General features: G+C 35.9%; 1 long non-coding RNA gene across 1 annotated transcript; it reads right to left on the reverse strand.

The window, feature by feature from the left end:
• Nucleotides 1–22,741: 22,741 nt before the first annotated feature.
• Nucleotides 22,742–24,531, reverse strand: LOC148764699 (uncharacterized). Its single transcript, XR_016024193.1, has 3 exons — nucleotides 24,394–24,531; nucleotides 23,661–23,744; nucleotides 22,742–22,792 (listed from the first exon to the last, which is right to left on the reverse strand). It is a non-coding gene; the product is annotated as an uncharacterized LOC148764699 (long non-coding RNA).
• Nucleotides 24,532–25,356: the final 825 nt, after the last annotated feature.

A 25,356-nucleotide genomic window follows, 5' to 3' on the forward strand; every position in this document is an offset into this window, starting at 1 on the left:
TATTTTCTCATAAAATAAATTTTTATAGAAATATTCGTAAATAATTTTTCGCACATGAAAGTAAAGTAAAAATTGTATGAATAGAAATAAAGATAACCAAAATATAAGTTTTGATCAGTAATGACACATGGGCTCCAATTGACCAAGAGGATGTAAGACTGTGAACTCTTACTTTCTATAATGCAGTTCCGAGCTTAGTTCTGGTCATACTCGACTATCTACAAACTGTCCTGAGCCTGAAAAATGTATAGGAAGAAGGGGTGAGATTTTATAATCCCAGTGAGTAAACAGATACCATCTAAAGTATCTAAAGCCGAGTAAATGGAGACAATTAAAATAAGTCATCATACTGTAATTTCATTACCTTTCAGTTCATTGCAACCAAATAAAATCAATCCATATAAATCGAGTAATCAACTTGGCTTATGAATTTCTTAAAACTTTGGCTCGTGCCAAAACTCATACTCGGTGATACCTTGCGCAGGGCATCTAACCGAGTCCGCCAAGGCTGTTAAAATTTTTTGTACACTTAAAATATATTTTTGTTTGAAAAAAATACAGCTGTTCCTTGGCGTTGGCTGAGTTCCCCTTCACGTGGTGGTTTGGCGTGAAGTGAACCCTAAGCTATACCCCAGGAGATACCCTACGCGCCTCTCCGTTCGAGGTAATAATATAATGGAGTTTACCGTGCCCCTCTAATAGGCTGGTCCACGGAACCCCCTCTGTAGTAAATAATTAATATATAATCCACCAATCAATAAAATTCATTCTAACATGACATGGCAATTTATCGCAACCTAACCTCTCAAGGCTGAATACACAGTATAAATAATTATAACACCAAAATCAGTTTAGCCATTCATGCTCATTTATTGTCATAAGCCATTCAATTCAAAACCATAAATTTGCAACACAAACTAGCAGTCTCCAATTACTCTATTTTCAAAACCAATATTCGATTTTTTAGAAAAATTATAAAATCATTTTATAAAATCACAATTTCCCTTAAAACATAACAATTTACCATTTAAACCCATTTTTCATAAAATCACATAGTTGTATAAAACTAATCTAGATAATTAAGACGATAATAAGTTCACTCACAATGTCTAGAATGCAGACTTTCGAAGCACTCTGTCTATTGCTCATCGGATGCAATTTCCTTGCCTTTATTGGAGGACTCACCACCTTGGCACAGTACAAAATCGAGAATTTCACTAAGTTGGTACTAAATCAAAATTAAACTAATTTAGACTACCAATGCATGATATGGAATGCAAAAATGCACTGGTAACTATCTAAACCCGGTATTGGCCTAATTCGTCTTATCACCCGATTAAATTCCTAACGGGTTCGTTTAAACTCCAATTTAATTCTTTTCAGTTTCTATACCTCTATTGCACCCAAATTAACTTAATGTCCCTCAGTGTGATGCAAATTATCAGTCCCAACAGAAAATTACGAAAATACCCCTAGTGGGTAAAAATTCGTATTTTTGCTCCGAAAATTCCCATTATTTTTCTAGGCTTATAATTCATTATTCCTTAACCAATTCTCCTAGAATAAAATCAAACTCATCCTCACTCACTACATGATAAATTCAGCCATTAATGGTTGGGGGAGAAAATAAATTCTTTTCTTGTTGTTTTGTTTCTAAATATGCTAAACTAACTAAAAACACTAACATAAATTAAAATCAAATAAATCCAACAACTTTCTCTCTCCTAACCCATTTTTTCAGAATTGAATTCATCATGAAAACATGTAATTTAATCATGGAAAATAAAGAGAAATGCTTGGGAATAAGAAAACTCAAGCTTAATAGAAAAAAATCTCACCTTTTTCACTTAATTTCCTTGAAAATTCACACTTTTTCTTTGATTTTCTCTCTCTAGAGTTTTGTTTTTATTTTCTCTCTCTTCTTGCTGGTTTGGCCGGCCATGGGGTGGAAGATGGGCTAATTTTATGCCTTTTAAAAAGGAAAATAATAAATTAATAAAGGCATGACTCGTGGCATCATGTCATTGGCCCGTTTTTAAAATTTTAAAATTTTAATCCTTTTTATGTCCACCACACAATTAGTCAATGGTGAAAATGAGGATAAATGAAGACCATGTGCTGGAAAATGTCCTGGTGGTGGAAAATTACAATTTTGCCCCTGGGGTGATAAAATTACCATTTTACCCTTTTACTCTAAATTATACCGCAATTAAAATTTTTCACTTTTAAACCTCAAATCTTACTCCAATAAGTCAAATGGGGCAAAAAAAAATCTTTTTTTTAAATTTTCATTTTGTCCCCAAGTGGCAAATGACCATTTTGCCCCTAAATAGCGAAAATTCCAGTTTGACTCCAAATTGATCCTCGAACTCTGAATCACCATATTAAACCATTCTGGGACTTTAAAATTCTTAATTTCATCGTAAATTCTCTATTTGATCTAGTCGAGGCTTAAATCAACTTTATTGTACCTCTAAGTACAATACCAACTTTTGTAAATTTTTCGAGACTCTCCTAGCATGCAAACATGCTATCCATCACATGTATGTCATGATAAATATTTTTATAGAGTCGGGCTTGTCATCTTCTCCCCCACTTGGATCAACCATATGATCTTTCTTCTTGATTGACTTCGACATTCGGCTAAATATTAATATTTTAATAATATTTTATTAATAAAATATTAATTTATTCTAAAAATTTTATCTTGTCTCCTTGGTACCCAAAATACCTTATTATGCCTCACTTGACTTCCAAATCGCCTTTTATCTCACAAATTCTCCTCCGATAAAATTATTATTATTTTCTCACTTGCGAAACATTTTATCCTAAACTACTCCTTTCGTCTTTTATCACTTCTAAACATTTTAATTGACCTTAATTTGCATTCGATCAACTTTATTTATCACCATATCAAAGTATGGGGTATTTCATAATTTGCACCACACTGAGGGACATTAAGTTAATTTGGGTGCAATTGAGATATAGAAACTGAAAAGAATTAAATTGGAGTTTAAACGGACCCGTTAGGAATTTAATCGGGTGATAAGACGAATTAGGCCAATACCGGGTTTAGATAGTTACCAGTGCATTTTTGCATTCCATATCATGCATTGGTAGTCTAAATTAGTTTAATTTTGATTTAGTACCAACTTAGTGAAACTCTCGATTTTGTACTGTGTCAAGGTGGTGTGTCCTCCGATAAAGGCAAAGAAATTGCATCCGAGGACCAGTAGACAGAGTGCTTCGAAAGTCTGCATTCTAGACATTGTGAGTAAACTTACTGTCATTTTAATTATCTAGGGTGGTTTTTAGATGCTTTCATGAAATCTATGGAAAAAGGAATTTAAAAAGATAAATTTTCATGTTTTATGAATAAATGAGTTTCAATGAAATTAAATTATAAATTGTTTTGAAATTAATAGTGATTTTGAAAAATAGAGTACACGGAGACTGTTAATTGTGGCAATTTGATTGTTTAAATTAATTGGCTTATGATAAATCGAGCATGATTGGCTAGTTGGCAATTGTATTGAAATGCGAATTGTTTGGTTACCTTGAAAAACTACGAATTACAAAATTGCCATATCATGTTATTGAGTTTTATTATATGGTGGATTATATAGTAATTAATCACTGCAGTAAGGGGTTTCTGTGGACCAGCCTTTTAGAGGGGCACGGTAAACCCCATTATATTCTTACCTCGAACGGAGAGGCGCGTAGGGTATCTCCTGGGATAAAGTTTAGGGTTCACTTCACGCTAAACCACCACGTGAGGGGGAACTCAGCCAACGCCAAGGAACGGCTATGTTTTCAAAACAAAAACATGATTTATGTGAAATGTGAATTTTAATAGCCTTGGCGGTCTCAGTAGGATGCCTCGGCCAAGGTGTCCCCGAGAATGGATTTATGGCACAAGCCTAGATTTTTATGAGATTCATAAGCCTTTTTACGTATTTTGAACGAGATGTGTTCTAATTGTATAACCCAGTTTATGATGATTTACTTTATTGTCTCCATGTACTCAACTCTAGATGTTTATGATGATGTCTGTTTACTCATTGGGATTTTATAATCTCACCACCCTCATTTCCACCCATTTCAGGTTCAGTATAGACTGTAGATAGCTGATCTCATCGAGGACTACAGTGAGATCTACATTTTCCAAACCGTAGGTTCACAGTCCTCTTTACTTTTGTTTATTCCGGGGCACTCTTGTTATTGTAAATTAAATTAAATATTTTGGCTTACTGTATTTAAGTATGTATAAATTTATTTAGCTTTTACGCTATAAAAATTATTCACGTATAACTCTATAAATATTGTTTTATAAGAAAATAGAATATTTTACTTAATATTTTTTTTATTTTCTTATTATATTCAAATAACCATAATTTCATTTTAAATGAAGATTTTAGACTTTTAAACTCATTTTGAATATGAATTGTGTGTTTTGTACTTGTATATTATGTTTTAGCCAGTTTCGAAATTTTTGAGAAAAATGACCAAATTACCCCTGTGAGAGAAAAAATTAATATTTTATTTGTTTAAAGTTGGAAACAGCTTAAAATCTTTTAGAACATGATATTTGACAATGGTTGCTCACAAGGGAACAGAGAAACTGATAGTAAAGCCTTGCGGAGTTTCGGGTTGACATTCCGGGCAATAAGTGTCTACCGGGACACCGCGACGGTTGTCACGAGCTCGAGGGGAGTACTGGGTCGTGACAATACCCACTCTTGGCTGGATGCTCAATGCTGTACAATGATGATGAATTGATTTTATTCTAAGGGAAATGAAGAGAAAATGATAAAAAACGATTAAACGTGATAGAAAAACAAAGTAGAAAATTAACCGAGTTAATGTCCCATTTTTGGCCGAATTTTCCAAGGAAGGGAGTGAGCTGATTTTGTTGTTTTTAGAAGGTTATTGGCTGATATTTAATGGTTAGAAATGTTAGAGAGAGAATGGGATGATTTAGAGCTAAAATGGAGCACGTTAGCAATTTATCGGGCAAAGTGCCAAAAATAGGTTAATACCGCGTTTAAGCCGTTTTAGGCTATTGCATTTCATACCATGCATTAGTATAGGATTTAAGTTAATTATATAGTGATTTAGCATCAATGTGATGAATTGTGTAAATTTTTGTAATGTGTCTAGGAGGAGAGCCTTCCGGAAAAGGCAAAGATGTCTTACCCGACGAGTAGTGATCGGGGCGCTTAGAAAGCTTTTAGTTTGTACAAACGGTGAGTAAACTTATTATTATTGTAAATTATCTAGAGTTTATTTTAAATTCCCTTTATGTATTTTATGAAATGAGAACGAGATTAAAACGAGATTTTTGATGTTTTAGGAATAAATGTGACAAATAAAAATATATTGTATTGATTATGAAATTGAGTAATTGGAGGCTACAAATTGACTTGAAAAATATATATTTTCCTAGGAATGGCTTATGAGAAATGAGTATATGTGGCTATATTTTGTGAATGCATTGGGAAATTTATGTAAGTTGTTTTACTATGCAGGCTGGATAAATAAATAAAAGCCACGTTATACTGTCGAAATTTTATTAAAATTGGTGGGTTAGTCACTGCAGTGACGAGTTTCCGTGGACTGCCTATTAGAGGGGCACGGTAAACCCAGTTATATAGTTACTCCGGTTGTAGAGGCGAGGAGGGTAACTCCCGGGGTAGTATTAGAGCTCACTTCATGTCGAACCCCCACGTGAATGTGTAACTCGACCAACGCCAAGGAACGGCTGGTTTTTAAATATAAAAATGTGTTTCACGTGTGAATATTTTAACACCCTTGGCGGACTCGGTTAGATGCCTCGGCCAAGGTATCCCCGAGGATTAGTTTTGGCTTGAGCCTTGTTTTAATAAAAGACATAAGCCTTAACAATTGTTTTGGTAAATTACAAATATTTTATGGTTTAAGAAATAAATTGAAAACATTATGAAATGGGTTGAAATTTGTTGTTTAAACTTGCCTCCATTTTACTCGCCTTTAGATATTTATGATAATGTCTGTTTACTCATTGGGATTGCAAAATCTCACCCAACTCCTTTCCACCCATTTCAGGTTCAGTTTAGACTGTAGATAGCTGATCTCATCGAGGACTACCATTAGATCTGCATTTTCCAAACCGTAGGTTCACAGTCCTCTTTACTTTTGTTTATTCGGGGGCCCTCTTGTTATTTTAAATTAAATTAAATATTTTTGCTTACTGTATTTCAATATGTATAAATTTATTTAGCTTTTACGCTATAAAAATTATTCACGTATAACTCTATAAATATTATTGTAAAACCCGACCCTATAAATACATGTCATGACATACATGCATTGAGTAGCATGTTATTACGCTAGAAAAGCACCTAAGAATAAACGAAACCTGATATTGTACCTAACGGTACACTTAAATTTATTTAACCTCGAACTAGTTCAAATAGGAATTGTAGGATGAAATTTAATATTTTATAGTCCATGAATGACTAAAAATGATTGTTCGGAGTTCGAGGGTTCATTTGGGGTAAAATTAGAAATTTTGATATTTAAGGGCAAAATCGTCATTTTGCCACCTAAGATAATATTTTGATCATGGAGTGAAATTTTTGACCAAGATTAACTATTTGGAGTATAATTTAATGATAGGAAGTGAAAAAGTTTAATTCTGGTGATTTTTGGAGTGTAGGGGCAAAATCGTAATTTTGCCACCCATGGACAAAATTTGAGATTTTGAGAGAATTTAGATCAAATTTGACAAATTGGAGAATGGTATGAGTATAAGGGGTGAAAAATATGTCTATGGACAATTTTTCAATTTTTGGGGCAAAAATGTAATTTTTGACTTTTACGGGGGCAAAAGTGTAAATTGCAAAAATTACTCCACCGAGACTTTGGATGAGTCTGAGAATTTTATCTAAGCTATGAATATATGAGACAAGTGTATGGTGAAAATTTGGAAACAAATGGATGAAATTTTAAAAATGGGCCAATGGGAAAGTGACACATGGCATTTTTTAATGAAATAATATTATTTTAATGAAAAGTCAGCCATTTAAACCCAAATTTTGAGTGCTGGCCGGCCATAAGGAAGAAAAACAGAGGAAATAGAGAGGAAAGGAAGAAGAAAAGAAAAACCAAAGAGAAACAAGAAAATTCAAAGAGAAATTCGCGGTTTTCGACCGTTTACGCGTCTAACGGTAAGATTTTTCGATTTTAGCTTGATTCCTACCTTTCCTATGCCTTTATTTCCATTTAGCATGCTTGAGGAGAGAGATCAAAAAGTGATATCAAGGGCTGGACGAAATTCTAGGAGAGAGAAATTGAAATTTTTAGGTTTTGATTTTTAGTTAAATTGATAGTTTTAGTTAGTTAAATGTGTTTAGAAATTAAATTGGGCAAGAAATCATTAAATTTTCACAATACCCACTCTTGGCTGGATGCTCAATGCTGTACAATGATGATGAATTGATTTTATTCTAAGGGAAATGAAGAGAAAATGATGAAAAACGATTAAACGTGATAGAAAAACAAAGTAGAAAATTTACCGAGTTAATGTCCCATTTTTGGCCGAATTTTCCAAGGAAGGGAGTGAGCTGATTTTTGTTGTTTTTAGAAGGTTATTGGCTGATATTTGATGGTTAGAAATGTTGGAGAGAGAATGGGATGATTTAGAGCTAAAATGGAGCGCGTTAGCAATTTATCGGGCAAAGTGCCAAAAATAGGTTAATACCGCATTTAAGCCGTTTTAGGCTATTGCATTTCATACCATGCATTAGTATAGGATTTAAGTTAATTATATAGTGATTTAGCATCAATGTGATGAATTGTGTAAATTTTTGTAATGTGTCTAGGAGGAGAGCCTTCCGGAAAAGGCAAAGAAGTCGTACCCGACGAGTAGTGATCGGGGCGCTTAGAAAGCTTTTAGTTTGTACAAACGGTGAGTAAACTTATTATTATTGTAAATTATCTAGAGTTTATTTTAAATGCCCTTTATGTATTTTATGAAATGAGAACGAGATTAAAACGGGATTTTTGATGTTTTAGGAATAAATGTGACAAATAAAAATATATTGTATTGATTATGAAATTGAGTAATTGGAGGCTACAAATTGACTTGAAAAATATATATTTTCCTAGGAATGGCTTATGAGAAATGAGTATATGTGGCTATATTTTGTGAATGCATTGGGAAATTTATGTAAGTTGTTTTACTATGCAGGCTGGATAAATAAATAAAAGCCACGTTATACTGTCGAAATTTTATTAAAATTGGTGGGTTAGTCACTGCAGTGACGGGTTTCCGTGGACTGCCTATTAGAGGGGCACGGTAAACCCAGTTATATAGTTACTCCGGTTGTAGAGGCGATGAGGGTAACTCCTGGGGTAGTATTAGAGCTCACTTCACGTCGAACCCCCACGTGAATGTGTAACTCGGCCAACGCCAAGGGACGGCTTGTTTTAAAAATAAAAATGTGTTTCACGTGTGAATATTTTAACACCCTTGGCGGACTCGGTTAGATACCTCGGCCAAGGTATCCCCGAGGATTAGTTTTGGCTTGAGCCTTGTTTTAATAAAAGCCATAAGCCTTAACAATTGTTTTGGTAAATTACAAATACTTTGTGGTTTAAGAAATAAATTGAAAACATTATGAAATGAGTTGAAATTTGTTGTTTAAACTTGCCTCCATTTTACTCGCCTTTAGATATTTATGATAATGTCTGTTTACTCATTGGGATTGCAAAATCTCACTCAACTCCTTTCCACCCATTTCAGGTTCAGTATAGACTGTAGATAGCTGATCTCATCGAGGACTACCATTGGATCTGCATTTTCCAAATCGTAGGTTCACAGTCCTCTTTACTTTTGTTTATTCGGAGGCCCTCTTGTTATTGTAAATTAAATTAAATATTTTGGCTTACTGTATTTCAGTATGTATAAATTTATTTAGCTTTTACGCTATAAAAATTATTCACGTATAACTCTATAAATATTGTTTTATAAGAAAACAGAATATTTCCCTTAATATTTCTTTTATTTTCTTATTATATTCAAATAACCGTAATTTCGTTTTAAATGAAGATTTTTGACTCTTAAACTCATTTTGAATATGAATTATGTATTTTGTACTTGTATATTACGTTTTAGCCAGTTTTGAAATTTTTGAGAAAAAAATGACCAAAATACCCTTGTGTGGCGAAAATTTTATTTTGATTGTTTTTGATCTAAAATAGTAAATATTCTCTAAAAACTCGATATTTAACAATGATTGCTCATAGGAAAGGAAAGAAACTGATATGTAAGCCTTGCGGGGTTCCGGTTGGCATTCCGGATAATGAGTGTCAATTGGGACGTCGCGGCGATTGTCATGGGCCTGAGGGAGGTTCCGGGTTGTGACAATTCTATTGGTATCAGAGCTTTTGGTTTTAAAGATCAAAGTTTTTAGTTTTAAAGTTGTTTTAAAAATTTACAATATGAGTGTGGCCCCGGATTAAGTTAAGTTAGGTTAGGTTAAATAGAATGCATGCATCTGCATATAGAGCCTAAGGTTACCTAAACTTGCTCGTATTTTTTTTATAGATTACAATGCCTCCTCGACGCGGACGTCCACCTCTCACTAGATCGGTTGGGAGGGGAAAAGGTCGTTCCCAACGTCATTAGCCAAATATAGTAGAGGAGGAATCAGCTGCATCTACCATTCGGGCAGCACCTGCTGCTGAGCAGGCCGATAGTCCTCCACATCCTCCATCTCCTCAGCCACCTACGGGTATTCCCGCCATGCCTACTGAGGCAGCACAAGCATTGGCAGCTTTCTTTGCAGCAATGGCTGGTCAAGCTCAGACTGGTCAAGTTCCACCTGTAGTGCCTCCAACTACTCCTTTAGTTCCACCACCAGTACAGGATGTATCCATTTCCAAGAAGCTGAAGGAGGCTAGGCAATTGGGTTGTGTATCTTTCACGGGTGAGTTGGATGCCACTGTGGCAAAGGACTGGATTAATCAGGTTTCAGAGACACTCTCTGATATGAGATTAGACGACGACATGAAGCTGATGGTGGCTACGAGATTATTAGAGAAGAAGGCTCGTACTTGGTGGAATTCGGTGAAGTCCCGTTCCGCTACTCCTCAGACATGGTCTGATTTTCTCAGGGAATTCGATGGTCAGTATTTCACTTATTTCCATCAGAAAGAAAAGAAGAGAGAATTTCTGAGTTTGAAACAGGGAAATCTAACTGTAGAGGAGTACGAGACTCGTTTTAACGAGTTAATGTTATATGTACCAGATCTGGTAAAATCTGAGCAGGATCAGGCCAGTTATTTCGAGGAAGGGCTCCGTAATGAGATTAGAGAGCGGATGACAGTGACTGGTAGGGAGCCGCATAAGGAGGTGGTACAGATGGCTTTACGAGCTGAGAAGCTCGCGACTAAGAATAGGAGGATTCGGACTGAGTTTGCAAAAAGGAGGAATCCTGGTATGTCTTATAGTCAGTCAATAAAAAGAGGCAAGGACTCAGCGATTTCAGGGAGTACTACTTCTGTTTCCGTGACATCTCCTCGACCTCCATTTCCACCATCACAACAGAGACCTTCGAGGTTTAGCAGATCTGCTATGACTGGTTTTGGGAAGAGTTTCGGAGGTTCTGACAGATGCAGAAATTGTGGGAATTATCATAGTGGGCTATGTAGAGAGCCAACAAGATGTTTCCAATGTGGACAAACGGGTCATATTAGGAGTAATTGCCCACGGTTAGGACGAGCCACGGTAGTTGCATCATCTTCACCAGCTCGCACTGATATACAGAGGAGAGATTCTTCTGGGTTGCCACCGAGACAGGGAGTGGCCATACGGTCCGGTGTGGAGAGTAATACCCCGGCACATCCACCTTCGAGACCACAGACTCGTACCTCGACAAGAGTTTTCGCTGTGACGGAAGATGAGGCACAAGTCCGACCTGGAGCAGTGACAGGTATTATGTCTTTATTTGATAAAGATGCTTATGTTTTGATAGATTCTGGCTCAGATAGGTCTTATGTGAGCACCACATTTGCATCAATTGCTGATAAAAACTTGTCACCATTAGAGGAAGAAATTGTAATTCACACCCCTTTAGGAGAAAAGCTAGTTAGAAATAGTTGTTATAGAGACTGTGGGGTAAGAGTAGGCGAGGAAGAATTTAGGGGTGACTTAATTCCTCTAGAGATCCTAGATTTTGATCTAATATTGGGTATGGACTGGTTAACTGCACATCGAGCGAACGTGGATTGTTTCCGAAAGGAAGTTGTTCTTCGAAATTCGGAGGGAGCAGAGATTGTGTTTGTAGGGAAACGTCGAGTATTACCGTCCTGTGTAATCTCGGCCATCAAAGCTTCAAAATTAGTGCAGAAAGGGTATCCGACTTATTTGGCATACGTAATTGATACTTCAAAGGGGGAACCTAAGTTAGAGGATGTCCCGATAGTAAGTGAGTTTCCTGATGTATTTCCTGATGATTTACCGGGACTGCCTCCTGATCGAGAGCTTGAGTTCCCTATTGATTTACTTCCAGGTACCGCACCTATTTCTATCCCTCCATATAGAATGGCTCCAGCAGAGTTGAAGGAGTTGAAAGTACAATTGCAAGAGTTGGTGGACAAGGGTTTTATACGCCCTAGTATATCTCCATGGGGAGCACTGGTTTTATTTGTGAAAAAGAAAGACGGTACACTTCGGTTATGTATCGATTACCGACAGCTTAACAGAATGACCATTAAGAACAAGTATCCGTTACCGAGGATTGATGATCTTTTCGATCAATTACAGGGAGCTACAGTGTTTTCCAAGGTTGATCTAAGGTCTGGGTATCATCAGTTGAGGATTAAAGAACAAGATGTACCCAAGACAGCGTTCAGGACTCGGTACGGTCATTATGAGTTCTTGGTCATGCCTTTCGGGTTAACTAACGCACCGGCAGCTTTTATGGATCTCATGAATAGGGTGTTCCACCCTTACCTGGACAAGTTTGTTATTGTGTTCATTGATGACATACTGGTTTACTCGAGAGATAATGATGAGCACGCTGCCCACTTGCGTATAGTATTACAAACTTTGAGGGAAAGACAGTTGTATGCAAAGTTTTCGAAGTGTGAGTTTTGGTTACAGGAAGTGGTATTCTTGGGACACGTAGTATCGAGAACTGGAATATATGTTGATCCTAAGAAAGTAGAGGCAATTTTACAATGGGAGCAACCTAAGACAGTGACGGAGATTCGTAGTTTCCTCGGATTAGCCGGTTATTATCGGAGGTTTGTTCAGGGGTTTTCCTTAATAGCAGCTCCTTTGACCCGTCTAACTCGTAAGGGAGTTATGTTTGTGTGGGATGATGTTTGTGAGAATCGATTTCAGGAGCTAAAGAACCGGTTAACCTCCGCTCCCGTTTTAACACTTCCTGTTAATGGTAAGGGATTTGTAGTATATAGTGATGCCTCAAAGTTGGGGTTAGGGTGCGTATTGATGCAGGATGAAAAAGTTGTGGCTTATGCTTCTAGACAGCTAAAGAGGCATGAAGCAAATTACCCTACCCATGATTTAGAGTTAGCAGCAGTGGTGTTTGCTTTAAAAATCTGGAGGCATTACTTGTATGGTGAGCATTGTCGGATATTTACGGATCATAAGAGTTTAAAATATTTGCTCACCCAAAAGGAGCTTAATTTGAGGCAAAGGCGATGGTTGGAGTTGATAAAAGATTATGACTTGGTGATAGACTATCATCCGGGAAAGGCGAACGTTGTAGCTGATGCCTTAAGTCGTAAGTCTTCATCGTCTTTAGCAGCACTTCAGAGTTGTTATTTTCCAGCATTAATAGAGATGAAATCTCTTGGGGTCCAGTTGAGAAATGGTGAGGATGGATCCTTATTGGCAAACTTCATTGTGCGACCTTCGTTACTTAATCAGATCAAGGACATTCAGAGGACTGATGATGAGTTAAGAAAAGAAATTCAAAAACTGACCGATGGAGGAGTTAGTGAGTTCAGATTTGGAGAGGATAACGTCTTGATGTTTAAAGATAGTGTTTGTGTTCCTAAGGGAAACCAGTTGAGACAGGCGATCATGGAAGAAGCTCATTCATCTGCTTATGCATTACATCCCGGAAGCACCAAGATGTATAGGACTATCAGGGAGAATTATTGGTGGCCGGGTATGAAGCGAGACGTAGCAGAATTCGTAGCAAAGTGTCTCGTATGTCAGCAAGTTAAGGCGGAGCATCAGAGGCCAGCAGGTACACTTCAGTCTTTACCTGTTCCCGAGTGGAAATGGGAGCATGTAACTATGGATTTTGTTTTGGGATTGCCGCGGACACAGAGGGGAAAGGATGCTATTTGGGTGATCGTAGATCGGTTGACTAAGTCCGCTCACTTTTTAGCTGTCCATAGTACATACTCTATTGAGAAGCTGGCTCAGCTCTATATAGATGAGATTGTGAGGCCACATGGAGTTCCCGTTTCTATAGTGTCAGATCGAGATCCTCGATTCACTTCTCGATTCTGGCCGAAATTTCAAGAAGCTCTTGGAACCAAATTGAAATTTAGCACTGCTTTTCACCCACAGACGGATGGTCAATTAGAAAGGACTATCCAGACCTTGGAGGATATGTTATGGGCTTGTGTCATTGACTTTATTGGGAGTTGGGACAGACATTTGCCATTGGTGGAATTTGCTTACAACAATAGCTTTCAGTCTAGCATTGGTATGGCACCATACGAAGCTTTATATGGAAGGAAATGTCGTACTCCACTTTGTTGGGATGAAGTGGGTGAAAGAAAGTTAGTGAGTGTGGAATTGATCGAGCTAACTAATGACAAGATCAAGGTTATACGAGAGAGGCTAAAGGTAGCCCAGGATAGGCAGAAGAGCTATGCAGATAAACGGAGAAAAGACTTGGAGTTTGAGATCGATGATAAAGTTTTTCTTAAGGTTTCTCCTTGGAAAGGTAATAATTTGAATACTTTGAAGTATTAAATCTTATTGATTATACTATCATGATAAATTATGGTGTTTTATTGGATAATGAAAGGTGTGATTCGATTTGCGAAGAGGGGAAAGCTCAACCCGAGATATATTGGACCATTCCGAATAATTGAAAGGATTGGACCAGTGGCTTATCGGTTAGAATTACCTCCAGAGTTAGATCGGATCCACAACGTTTTCCATGTCTCCATGCTTAAGAAATATGTACCAGATCCCTCTCACGTCCTCGAAGCACCTCCGATCGAGTTGCATGACGATTTGAAGTTCGAGGTACAACCTGTGAGTATCTTGGATCGAAAGGATCGAGTACTAAGAAACAAGAGTATTTCAATGGTCAAAGTATTGTGGAAAAATGCTCGAATGGAGGAAATGACATGGGAAGTAGAGCATCAGATGAGGAACCAATACCCGCATCTATTTGTCGAATCTGGTAAGTGAAATTTTGAGGTCAAAATTTGATTTTAAGGGAGGTAGAATTGTAAAACCCGACCCTATAAATACATGTCATGACATACATGCATTGAGTAGCATGTTATTACGCTAGAAAAGCACCTAAGAATAAACGAAACCTGATATTGTACCTAACGGTACACTTAAATTTATTTAACCTCGAACTAGTTCAAATAGGAATTGTAGGATGAAATTTAATATTTTATAGTCCATGAATGACTAAAAATGATTGTTCGGAGTTCGAGGGTTCATTTGGGGTAAAATTAGAAATTTTGATATTTAAGGGCAAAATCGTCATTTTGCCACCTAAGATAATATTTTGATCATGGAGTGAAATTTTTGACCAAGTTTAACTATTTGGAGTATAATTTAATGATAGGAAGTGAAAAAGTTTAATTCTGGTGATTTTTGGAGTGTAGGGGCAAAATCGTAATTTTGCCACCCATGGACAAAATTTGAGATTTTGAGAGAATTTAGATCAAATTTGACAAATTGGAGAATGGTATGAGTATAAGGGGTGAAAAATATGTCTATGGACAATTTTTCAATTTTTGGGGCAAAAATGTAATTTTTGACTTTTACGGGGGCAAAAGTGTAAATTGTAAAAATTACTCCACCGAGACTTTGGATGAGTCTGAGAATTTTATCTAAGCTATGAATATATGAGACAAGTGTATGGTGAAAATTTGGAAACAAATGGATGAAATTTTAAAAATGGGCCAATGGGAAAGTGACACATGGCCTTTTTTAATGAAATAATATTATTTTAATGAAAAGTCAGCCATTTAAACCCAAATTTTGAGTGCTGGCCGGCCATAAGGAAGAAAAACAGAGGAAATAGAGAGGAAAGGAAGAAGAAAAGAAAAACCAAAGAGAAACAAGAAAATTCAAAGAGAAATTCGCGGTTTTCGACCGTTTACGCGTCTAACGGTAAGATTTTTCGATTTTAGCTTGATTCCTACCTTTCCTATGCCTTTATTTCCATTTAGCATGCTTGAGGAGAGAGATCAAAAAGTGATATCAAGGGCTGGACGAAATTCTAGGAGAGAGAAATTGAAATTTTTAGGTTTTGATTTTTAGTTAAATTGATAGTTTTAGTTAGTTAAATGTGTTTAGAAATTAAATTGGGCAAGAAATCATTAAATTTTCACAATACCCACTCTTGGCTGGATGCTCAATGCTGTACAATGATGATGAATTGATTTTATTCTAAGGGAAATGAAGAGAAAATGATGAAAAACGATTAAACGTGATAGAAAAACAAAGTAGAAAATTTACCGAGTTAATGTCCCATTTTTGGCCGAATTTTCCAAGGAAGGGAGTGAGCTGATTTTTGTTGTTTTTAGAAGGTTATTGGCTGATATTTGATGGTTAGAAATGTTGGAGAGAGAATGGGATGATTTAGAGCTAAAATGGAGCGCGTTAGCAATTTATCGGGCAAAGTGCCAAAAATAGGTTAATACCGCATTTAAGCCGTTTTAGGCTATTGCATTTCATACCATGCATTAGTATAGGATTTAAGTTAATTATATAGTGATTTAGCATCAATGTGATGAATTGTGTAAATTTTTGTAATGTGTCTAGGAGGAGAGCCTTCCGGAAAAGGCAAAGAAGTCGTACCCGACGAGTAGTGATCGGGGCGCTTAGAAAGCTTTTAGTTTGTACAAACGGTGAGTAAACTTATTATTATTGTAAATTATCTAGAGTTTATTTTAAATGCCCTTTATGTATTTTATGAAATGAGAACGAGATTAAAACGGGATTTTTGATGTTTTAGGAATAAATGTGACAAATAAAAATATATTGTATTGATTATGAAATTGAGTAATCGTAGGCTACAAATTGACTTGAAAAATATATATTTTCCTAGGAATGGCTTATGAGAAATGAGTATATGTGGCTATATTTTGTGAATGCATTGGGAAATTTATGTAAGTTGTTTTACTATGCAGGCTGGATAAATAAATAAAAGCCACGTTATACTGTCGAAATTTTATTAAAATTGGTGGGTTAGTCACTGCAGTGACGGGTTTCCGTGGACTGCCTATTAGAGGGGCACGGTAAACCCAGTTATATAGTTACTCCGGTTGTAGAGGCGAGGAGGGTAACTCCTGGGGTAGTATTAGAGCTCACTTCACGTCGAACCCCCACGTGAATGTGTAACTCGGCCAACGCCAAGGGACGGCTTGTTTTAAAAATAAAAATGTGTTTCACGTGTGAATATTTTAACACCCTTGGCGGACTCGGTTAGATACCTCGGCCAAGGTATCCCCGAGGATTAGTTTTGGCTTGAGCCTTGTTTTAATAAAAGCCATAAGCCTTAACAATTGTTTTGGTAAATTACAAATACTTTGTGGTTTAAGAAATAAATTGAAAACATTATGAAATGAGTTGAAATTTGTTGTTTAAACTTGCCTCCATTTTACTCGCCTTTAGATATTTATGATAATGTCTGTTTACTCATTGGGATTGCAAAATCTCACCCAACTCCTTTCCACCCATTTCAGGTTCAGTATAGACTGTAGATAGCTGATCTCATCGAGGACTACCATTGGATCTGCATTTTCCAAATCGTAGGTTCACAGTCCTCTTTACTTTTGTTTATTCGGGGGCCCTCTTGTTATTGTAAATTAAATTAAATATTTTGGCTTACTGTATTTCAGTATGTATAAATTTATTTAGCTTTTACGCTATAAAAATTATTCACGTATAACTCTATAAATATTGTTTTATAAGAAAATAGAATATTTCCCTTAATATTTCTTTTATTTTCTTATTATATTCAAATAACCGTAATTTCGTTTTAAATGAAGATTTTTGACTCTTAAACTCATTTTGAATATGAATTATGTATTTTGTACTTGTATATTACGTTTTAGCCAGTTTTGAAATTTTTGAGAAAAAAATGACCAAAATACCCTTGTGTGGCGAAAATTTTATTTTGATTGTTTTTGATCTAAAATAGTAAATATTCTCTAAAAACTCGATATTTAACAATGATTGCTCACAGGAAAGGAAAGAAACTGATATGTAAGCCTTGCGGGGTTCCGGTTGGCATTCCGGATAATGAGTGTCAATTGGGACGTCGCGGCGATTGTCATGGGCCTGAGGGAGGTTCCGGGTTGTGACAATTATTTTATAAGAAAATAGAATATTTTCCTTAATATTTCTTTTATTTTCTTATTATATTCAAATAACCGTAATTTCGTTTTAAATGAAGATTTTAGACTTTAAACTCATTTTGAATATGAATTATGTGTTTTGTACTTGTATATTATGTTTTAGCCAGTTTCGAAATTTTTGAGAAAAAAATGACCAAAATACCCTTGTGTGGCGAAAATTTTATTTTGATTGTTTTTTATCTAAAATAGTATATATTCTCTAAAAACTCGATATTTAACAATGATTGCTCACAGGAAAAGAAAGAAACTGATATGTAAGCCTTGCGGGGTTCCGGTTGGCATTCCGGATAATGAGTGTCAATCGGGACGTCGCGGCGATTGTCATGGGCCTGAAGGAGGTTCCGGGTCGTGACAGTACCCATTACTATCTCTAAGAAATACTATAAAAAAAAAATTATAAAAGTCAATTTCCAAGAGCCAATTGCTGGGAGGTATAGTGTTGTTTGGTTTTATTCTTGAATTGCAATTATATTTTGGATCATTTTCATGTGCATGGCATGTGCCATGCTCTACCACATCATCCGTAAATGATAGAAAGTTGGATGGTCAAGGCAAGTCGGTGAAAGTGCAGCAAAGAGATGTGATTGCATATGACTAATCTAAGTGGGGAAAAAGAAGTAAGAAAGAATTTTGAAGAAAAACAATGTTAATGGGGCTCACGTACCTATATTAAATAGAGCTAGAGCAGGTAAGTATATATTTAAAAATTATGGTGATACCTTGGTGAAGTACAAATTTTATACCCTATTTGTACACATGTAATTGAAGAAAATAGAAGGAAATTGGACTTGAATAAATGTTAGAAGGACCAAATTGTGAAAGATGAAAGTTTGGAGAGTTACATGGTAAATAAGGAAAAGTTTGAGGACTCATTTGCAATTTCAATATTTGAAGTTAAAAAGGGGAGCTTACTAACCAAGGAAGGTTAGATTATGTGGAATATGAGATGTACATGTGAATTTCACTATTACATGTAAAAAAGAGAAGTTAGTGGGAGACATGTTAGTGGGGGACATGTGGGACCCCCACCAAGTGAAGTAAAAAGGAAGAATAAGACTAAGTTAATTGCATGTAATGGGATTGGTGCATGAGGTGGCCAAATAAAGAAAGAGGAATGTGGCATGCATGACACTTGAATGGTTGAATAAGTGGCCAAATAAAATGTAAAGTGAAATTTATGCATGAAACTTGAGTGGAGAATGAGTTGCTCCAATGCGAAATGAGGAAATAAAAGAAAGAAGAAAAGAATGGACAATGAAAGTGGTGGGTGGAAAGGTTCCAAAAGCCTTTTCGCCTTGTGATTTTAACCACATAAAGAAAAGGAAATGCCAAAATAACCAAGACTTGGGCAATCCACCCATGAAAGAAAAAAAGAAAGGAAGTTTGAGTGGTGGGGAACTTGGGAGAATCTGCCCACACCAAAAAATAGCAAAATGACTTTGCCTTGAGAAAACCCACACATTTGGAAAGAAAAAGAGAGAGAATCGACTTGGAAGCAAAGAGAGAAAGGGAAAAAGGAGAAAGAAGAAAGGAGAAAAGAGAAAGGAAGAAAGGAGGAAGAAGAAAAGAGAAAAGAAGGTTCGGCCTAGTGAACTCGAGACAAGGAAGGTAAAAAGATTATCATTTTTGTTGAAATGCATGCTTTGTAAATCAATTGTAATGTGGGATTTTGTTTGTGGTGGCAAGAATCTATAAAGATTCAAAGAATTCAAGGCATGCATGTAGGTAGATCTTGGAATGCATGGTGATTTTAGAGCTAATATAAGCAATGGGTAAGTGTTTTAGTCTTGAAATCACAAGTAGAAAAGGGAAATGAGATGTGTTCTAATTGCTTATGTTTGTGGCACTAATGGTGATTATGGATGTGAAGAAATTGTGAACTGTGTGTGTGGAACTCAACCCCAAACTGAAAGGTGAGCATGCAATGTGAGTATAGTATATTGCGTTAGTTTTGGTTGGTTGAAAGTGTGTGGATTGTGTGCTAAATGATTGTGGATAATGTAGATGAAAACTAGGAGACTTGGTTAAGGATTTATTGGTTCATTTGCCACCATGCATGAGTATAATTAAGTGTATCGAGTTTTCATTGTTGCTAGGAAGTGTGTAAGTGAGGAAGTTATGCTATGGTCACGTGCTGGAGGAAATGATGGGTGACCGGTAAGTAGAATTAGCTAAATACGCAACCGAATCAATAGCGACGTAGTATCCCACTATTGTAAGGTGAGTAGGGGGTGTCGACTTCAAAAATTTTCACACTATATATATAAATATTGCTATACGATTAATAGATGTGTTGATTTACTTTAAATGCGATTTGTGGACAACATGAGCTGGTAGATATCCTAGGCAATTGTGGATGCCAAAATGTTTGAAATTGTTTTGATAATGTATATTTAAATTATATATGCAAGGAATTTTAAAAATTGAGAAACAAGCCTTTTATCATGATTTGTATCGAAATGTGCCTTATTGATTGTGTGATGAGCATTCATGAATGAACTTCATATTCACCATGTGGATTTGAAATCTAAACCTCATGCAAAAGGTTTTACATAGCAAAGTCATGCAAAAAGAAGTTTTACCATGTTACCATGATTGGTACTTTTGAAATGGGTTTTGAATGAGCTTTTGAGAACCAAATTGATTTTTAAGTGGTTTTACTAAACCGGGAGATTCAAGAGTAGGTCGAATGTCACATCGAGATAGTGTGACCCTTGTGCACAAGTGAGCTCTAGCTAGAGAACGTTTGGGTCACCGACAGGCTGTTAGACATGGCTGGGTCCATGGTTTGTGATATATACATGGCAAAGCCATAGGATGATATACGTGGCTAGGCCACGAGTGATATACGCGGTTGCAACTGTTTGATTCTCTGATGTCGGCCAACATCGTCGAGACTGCCATGGTTGTGGGATCCGATGAAGCAGAGCTCCTAGATGTTATTACGTGGAAATGGGTCCATGGGTTATTATTTACAATTACCTACTCGAGAGTGATATCTCTTTGGGTTTTCAATACGTATTCTTTCCCATAGTGAGAACTGCAAGATTTTTCTGAGCTCCCCTATTTATACTATGATGTTGGATTTAACTCCTCACGTATGAGGTGATTTGTGAATTTGTGTATAAGCCTTGATAATACTTGATTTCACGGGAGCATGCGTGTTTATGTTGGATTGATTTGAGTAAAGTTGTTGAATGATTTCAACTATAGGAAATCTTATACTTATACTGGTTTGGATACATTTATTGTTAAATGATTACGTTGCACTAATGTTCCTGGTTTTACAAATAAGGCACAAATGCTTCATTTTATTTTAATTGGTTTATGCATACTCTTATGTTTTAACATTCAAATCTTCTGCCCTTCGCTTGTTTCCCATCTACACCCTACTCATGGAGTTGATGATCACTGAGTCTGTGAGACTCACCTTCTTTATCTCCCTTTTGCAAATAAGTAATCAGCTCAAGTGCATTGCTCAGCACATCGAGACTTGCTGCAACGTAGGTAATGGCATCTTCGCACCACTGCATAGGGGTCGTGTTGTGTCAAATAGTCAAACTTATAATTATTATTAGTCTTTCATATGTGTATTTGTTAAAAACTTGGAGGTTGTGTAATGAGTATTAAGTGCGATGTTAAATTTGATGAAAGTTTATCAAAATTGGATATTGACATCTAGTAACGACGTATAAATTACAACTATTTATTTGGTTAATTGAACGACGATATCATTATTAGTAGTCAATTTGTATGTGTAAACGAATATTTCATTTAATTGTCCGAAATCTCAACTAAGGCTTGTTTGGGATTTGGCAAGTTCACTCACAAGTCTCGGATGTCGGTAACGATCAGAGAGTAGGTCGTTACAGCCATGTTCTTAAAATTGTTCCTAGTCATTATATTGTCAAGACAGGGCATTGACAATGTTCAAAGACTAGTACATGTTAAGCCTCCTTACTTGAGAAGTAAGCAATCGATCTCATAGATCGAAGTATATGGGATACTTGAGGATAACATGTAGGTGCTTGTTAAAGAACAAGTTCACTGCACATGACCGTTATGAGAACACCATTTGGTATTTCACTCAAGTGTATATGAAAAATGTTCTCATGTCATAGTCGTGCAACTAGTCCTTGAACTTGAGACACCAAGTCATCTTGTATGGGGAATGACATACTTTGATTTCACCCCTACGATTCTAGAGGTGACCAGATGCTTAAACAGGGTGTTTTTAGGTATGCCATGAAGCATGCGAATGTGAATGAGTGGTCAAGAAAGGATTCATCACCCCAAGTGATATGAGGGGATGTATCTCACTTGTTCTCAATTCTTGATTAACTTGTATAAAGTTTTTGAGCAAAGCATGATGAATTCGAGGAAAGTTAGTTTTCTAAATTCATAAGGTTAGTCATGAATTATGAGAACTAACATGGAATGTCATAAGGAGACACCGAGCCATGCTTAATGACATATCTAGGATATTTGATGAAAAAACCGCATTGCACTGAGAGGCTTATCACTAAAGGTGTCACGACCCGGAACTCCCCATCGAGCCCGTGACAACCGCCGCGAAGCCTCGACAAACATTCTTCACCCCGAATGTCGATCGAAACCTCGCAAGGCTCTCGTATCAGCTTTCGCACTTCCCCGGTGAGCAATAGTTATCAAATAATCAAAATACGAAGGATTACAAATCATTTCCCAATCATAACATAACATATTTTTTTTTATGGCTCACAGGGGCATTTTCGTCATTTTTGTCGAAAACCTCGAAACTTGCTAAAAATGTAGTAGGTAAGCCGAAAATATATACTTAATGAGAAAAAAAAATTAAGTATCTAAAACGTTCATTTGAAGTGAAAATTTGACCATTTGAATATGATAAAAATATTCAATAAAATAAACTATTTTCTTGTAAAATAATTTTCATAAAACTATCGGTACATAATTCTTATAGCGTAAAAGATAATTATATTCATATATACTATAAAGCAAATAACCAAAGCATAAAATTTCTTTTACAGTGACACGTGGGCCCATATCTATCCAAAATGCATCGGAAGCTGGAAACCTACAGCTTTTACCGATTCGCGTCCAAATGAAGGTCCGTGTTCAAGTCAGCTAACTACGGAATTCCCTGAGCCTGAAATGTGAGGAAATGAGGGTGGTGAGATTATAAAATCCCAGTGAGTAAACAGATACCATCTAAACTATCTAAAGTCGAGTAAATGGAGACAATTAAAATAAATCATCATACTGTAATTTCATTACCATTCAACTCATTTCAACCAAATAAAATCAATCCATAAAAATCGAGTAATCAACTTGGCTTATGAATTTCTTAAAACTTTGGCTCGTGCCAAAACTCATACTCGGTGATACCTTGCGCAGGGCATCTAACCGAGTCCGCCAAGGCTGTTAAAATTTTGTGTACACTTAAAATATATTTTTGTTTGAAAAAAATACAGTCGTTCCTTGGCGTTGGCTGAGTTCCCCTTCACGTGGTGGTTTGGCGTGAAGTGAACCCTAAGCTATACCCCAGGAGATACCCTACGCGCCTCTCCGTTCGAGGTAATAATATAATGGAGTTTACCGTGCCCCTCTAATAGGTTGGTCCACAGAACCCCCTCTGCAGTAAATAATTAATATATAATCCACCAATCAATAAAATTCATTCTAGCATGTCATGGCAATTTATCACAACCTAGCCTCTCAAGGCTGAATACACAGTATAAATAATTATAACACCAAAATCAGTTTAGCCATTCATGCTCATTTATTGTCATAAGCCATTCAATTCAGAACCATAAATTTGCAACACAAACTAGCAGTCTCCAATTACTCTATTTTCAAAACCAATATTCGATTTTTCAGAAAATTTATAAAATCATTTTATAAAATCACAATTTCCCTTAAAACATAACAATTTACCATTTAAACCCATTTTTCATAAAATCACATAGTTGTATAAAACTACTCTAGATAATTAAGACGATAATAAGTTTACTCACAATATCTAGAATGCAGACTTTCGAAGCACTCTGTCTACTGGTCCTCGGATGCAATTTCCTTGCCTTTATTGGAGGACTCACCACCTTGACACAGTACAAAATCGAGAATTTCACTAAGTTGGTACTAAATCAAAATTAAACTAATTTAGACTACCAATGCATGATATGGAATGCAAAAATGCACTGGTAACTATCTAAACCCGGTATTGGCCTAATTCGTCTTATCACTCGATTAAATTCCTAACGGGTTCGTTTAAACTCCAATTTAATTCTTTTCACTTTCTATACCTCAATTGCACCCAAATTAACTTAATGTCCCTCAGTGTGATGCAAATTATCAGTCCCAACAGCAAATTACGAAAATATCCCTAGTGGGTAAAAATTCGTATTTTTGCTCCGAAAATTCCCATTATTTTTCTAGGCTCATAATTCATTATTCCTTAACCAATTCTCCTAGAATAAAATCAAACTCATCCTCACTCACTACATGGTAAATTCAGCCATTAATGGTTGGGGGAGAAAATAAATTCTTTTTTTGTTGTTTTGTTTCTAAATATGCTAAACTAACTAAAAACACTAACATAAATTAAAATCAAATGAATCCAACAACTTTCTCTCTCCTAACCCATTTTTTCAGAATTGAATTCATCATGAAAACATGTAATTTAATCATGAAAAATAAAGAGAAATGCTTGGGAATAAGAAAACTCAAGCTTAATAGAAAAAATCTCACCTTTTTCACTTAATTTCCTTGAAAATTCACACTTTTTCTTTGATTTTCTCTCTCTAGGGTTTTGTTTTCTCCTTTCTCTCTCTTGTTTCTTGCTTGGCCGAATGTTGAAGAAGAAGAATGGGTGGGCTGATTTTTTTTTATGCCTTTTTATTGTTTAATGAAATAATATTATTTTATTCATATTTTAAATATTTTATTAATTCATTTTTTTTTCTAGCCATCCACTTGTCCTATTTTTTTCACCATGCATTCCCTTTGACTTATCCAAGTCTTAAGTGAAATTTCCAGAATTTTCCAAAGTTTTGGTAGAGCAAATTTTTCAAAATTACACTTTTGCCCCCGAACTTTTCAAAAATTACATTTTTACCCCAAAAATTAAAATTTTTTCATAATGCATAATTTTCACTCCTCATACTCATTTCACACTCCAAATAATTAAATTTGATCAAAATCCTTTCAAAAAATTAAATTTTCGATTCCGAATGGTAAAATTACCATTTTACCCTTTTACTCCAAATTATACCGAAATTAAAATTTTTCACTTCTAAACCTCAAATCTTACTCCAATAAGTCAAATGGGGCCAAAAATCTTTTCTAAAAATTTCCATTTTGTCCCCAGGTGGCAAATGACCATTTTGCCCCTAGATAGCGAAAATTCCAGTTTGACTCCAAATTGATCCTTGAACTCCGAATCACCATATTAACCCATTCCGGGACTTTAAAATTCTTAATTTCATTGTAAATTCTCTATTTGATCTAGTTCGAGGCTTAAATCAACTTTATTGTACCTCTAGGTACAATACTGACTTTTGTAAATTTTTCAAGACTCTCTTAGCATGTAAACATGCTATCCACCACATGTATGTCATCACAAATATTTCTGTAGAGTCGGGCTTGTCATCTTCTCCCCCACTTGGATCAACCATATGATCCTCCTTCTTGATTGACTTCGACATCCGGCTA

This window comes from Theobroma cacao, chromosome 1 (genome assembly GCF_053813885.1).
Source record: "Theobroma cacao isolate CCN51 chromosome 1, ASM5381388v1, whole genome shotgun sequence".
Taxonomy (NCBI): domain Eukaryota; kingdom Viridiplantae; phylum Streptophyta; class Magnoliopsida; order Malvales; family Malvaceae; genus Theobroma; species Theobroma cacao.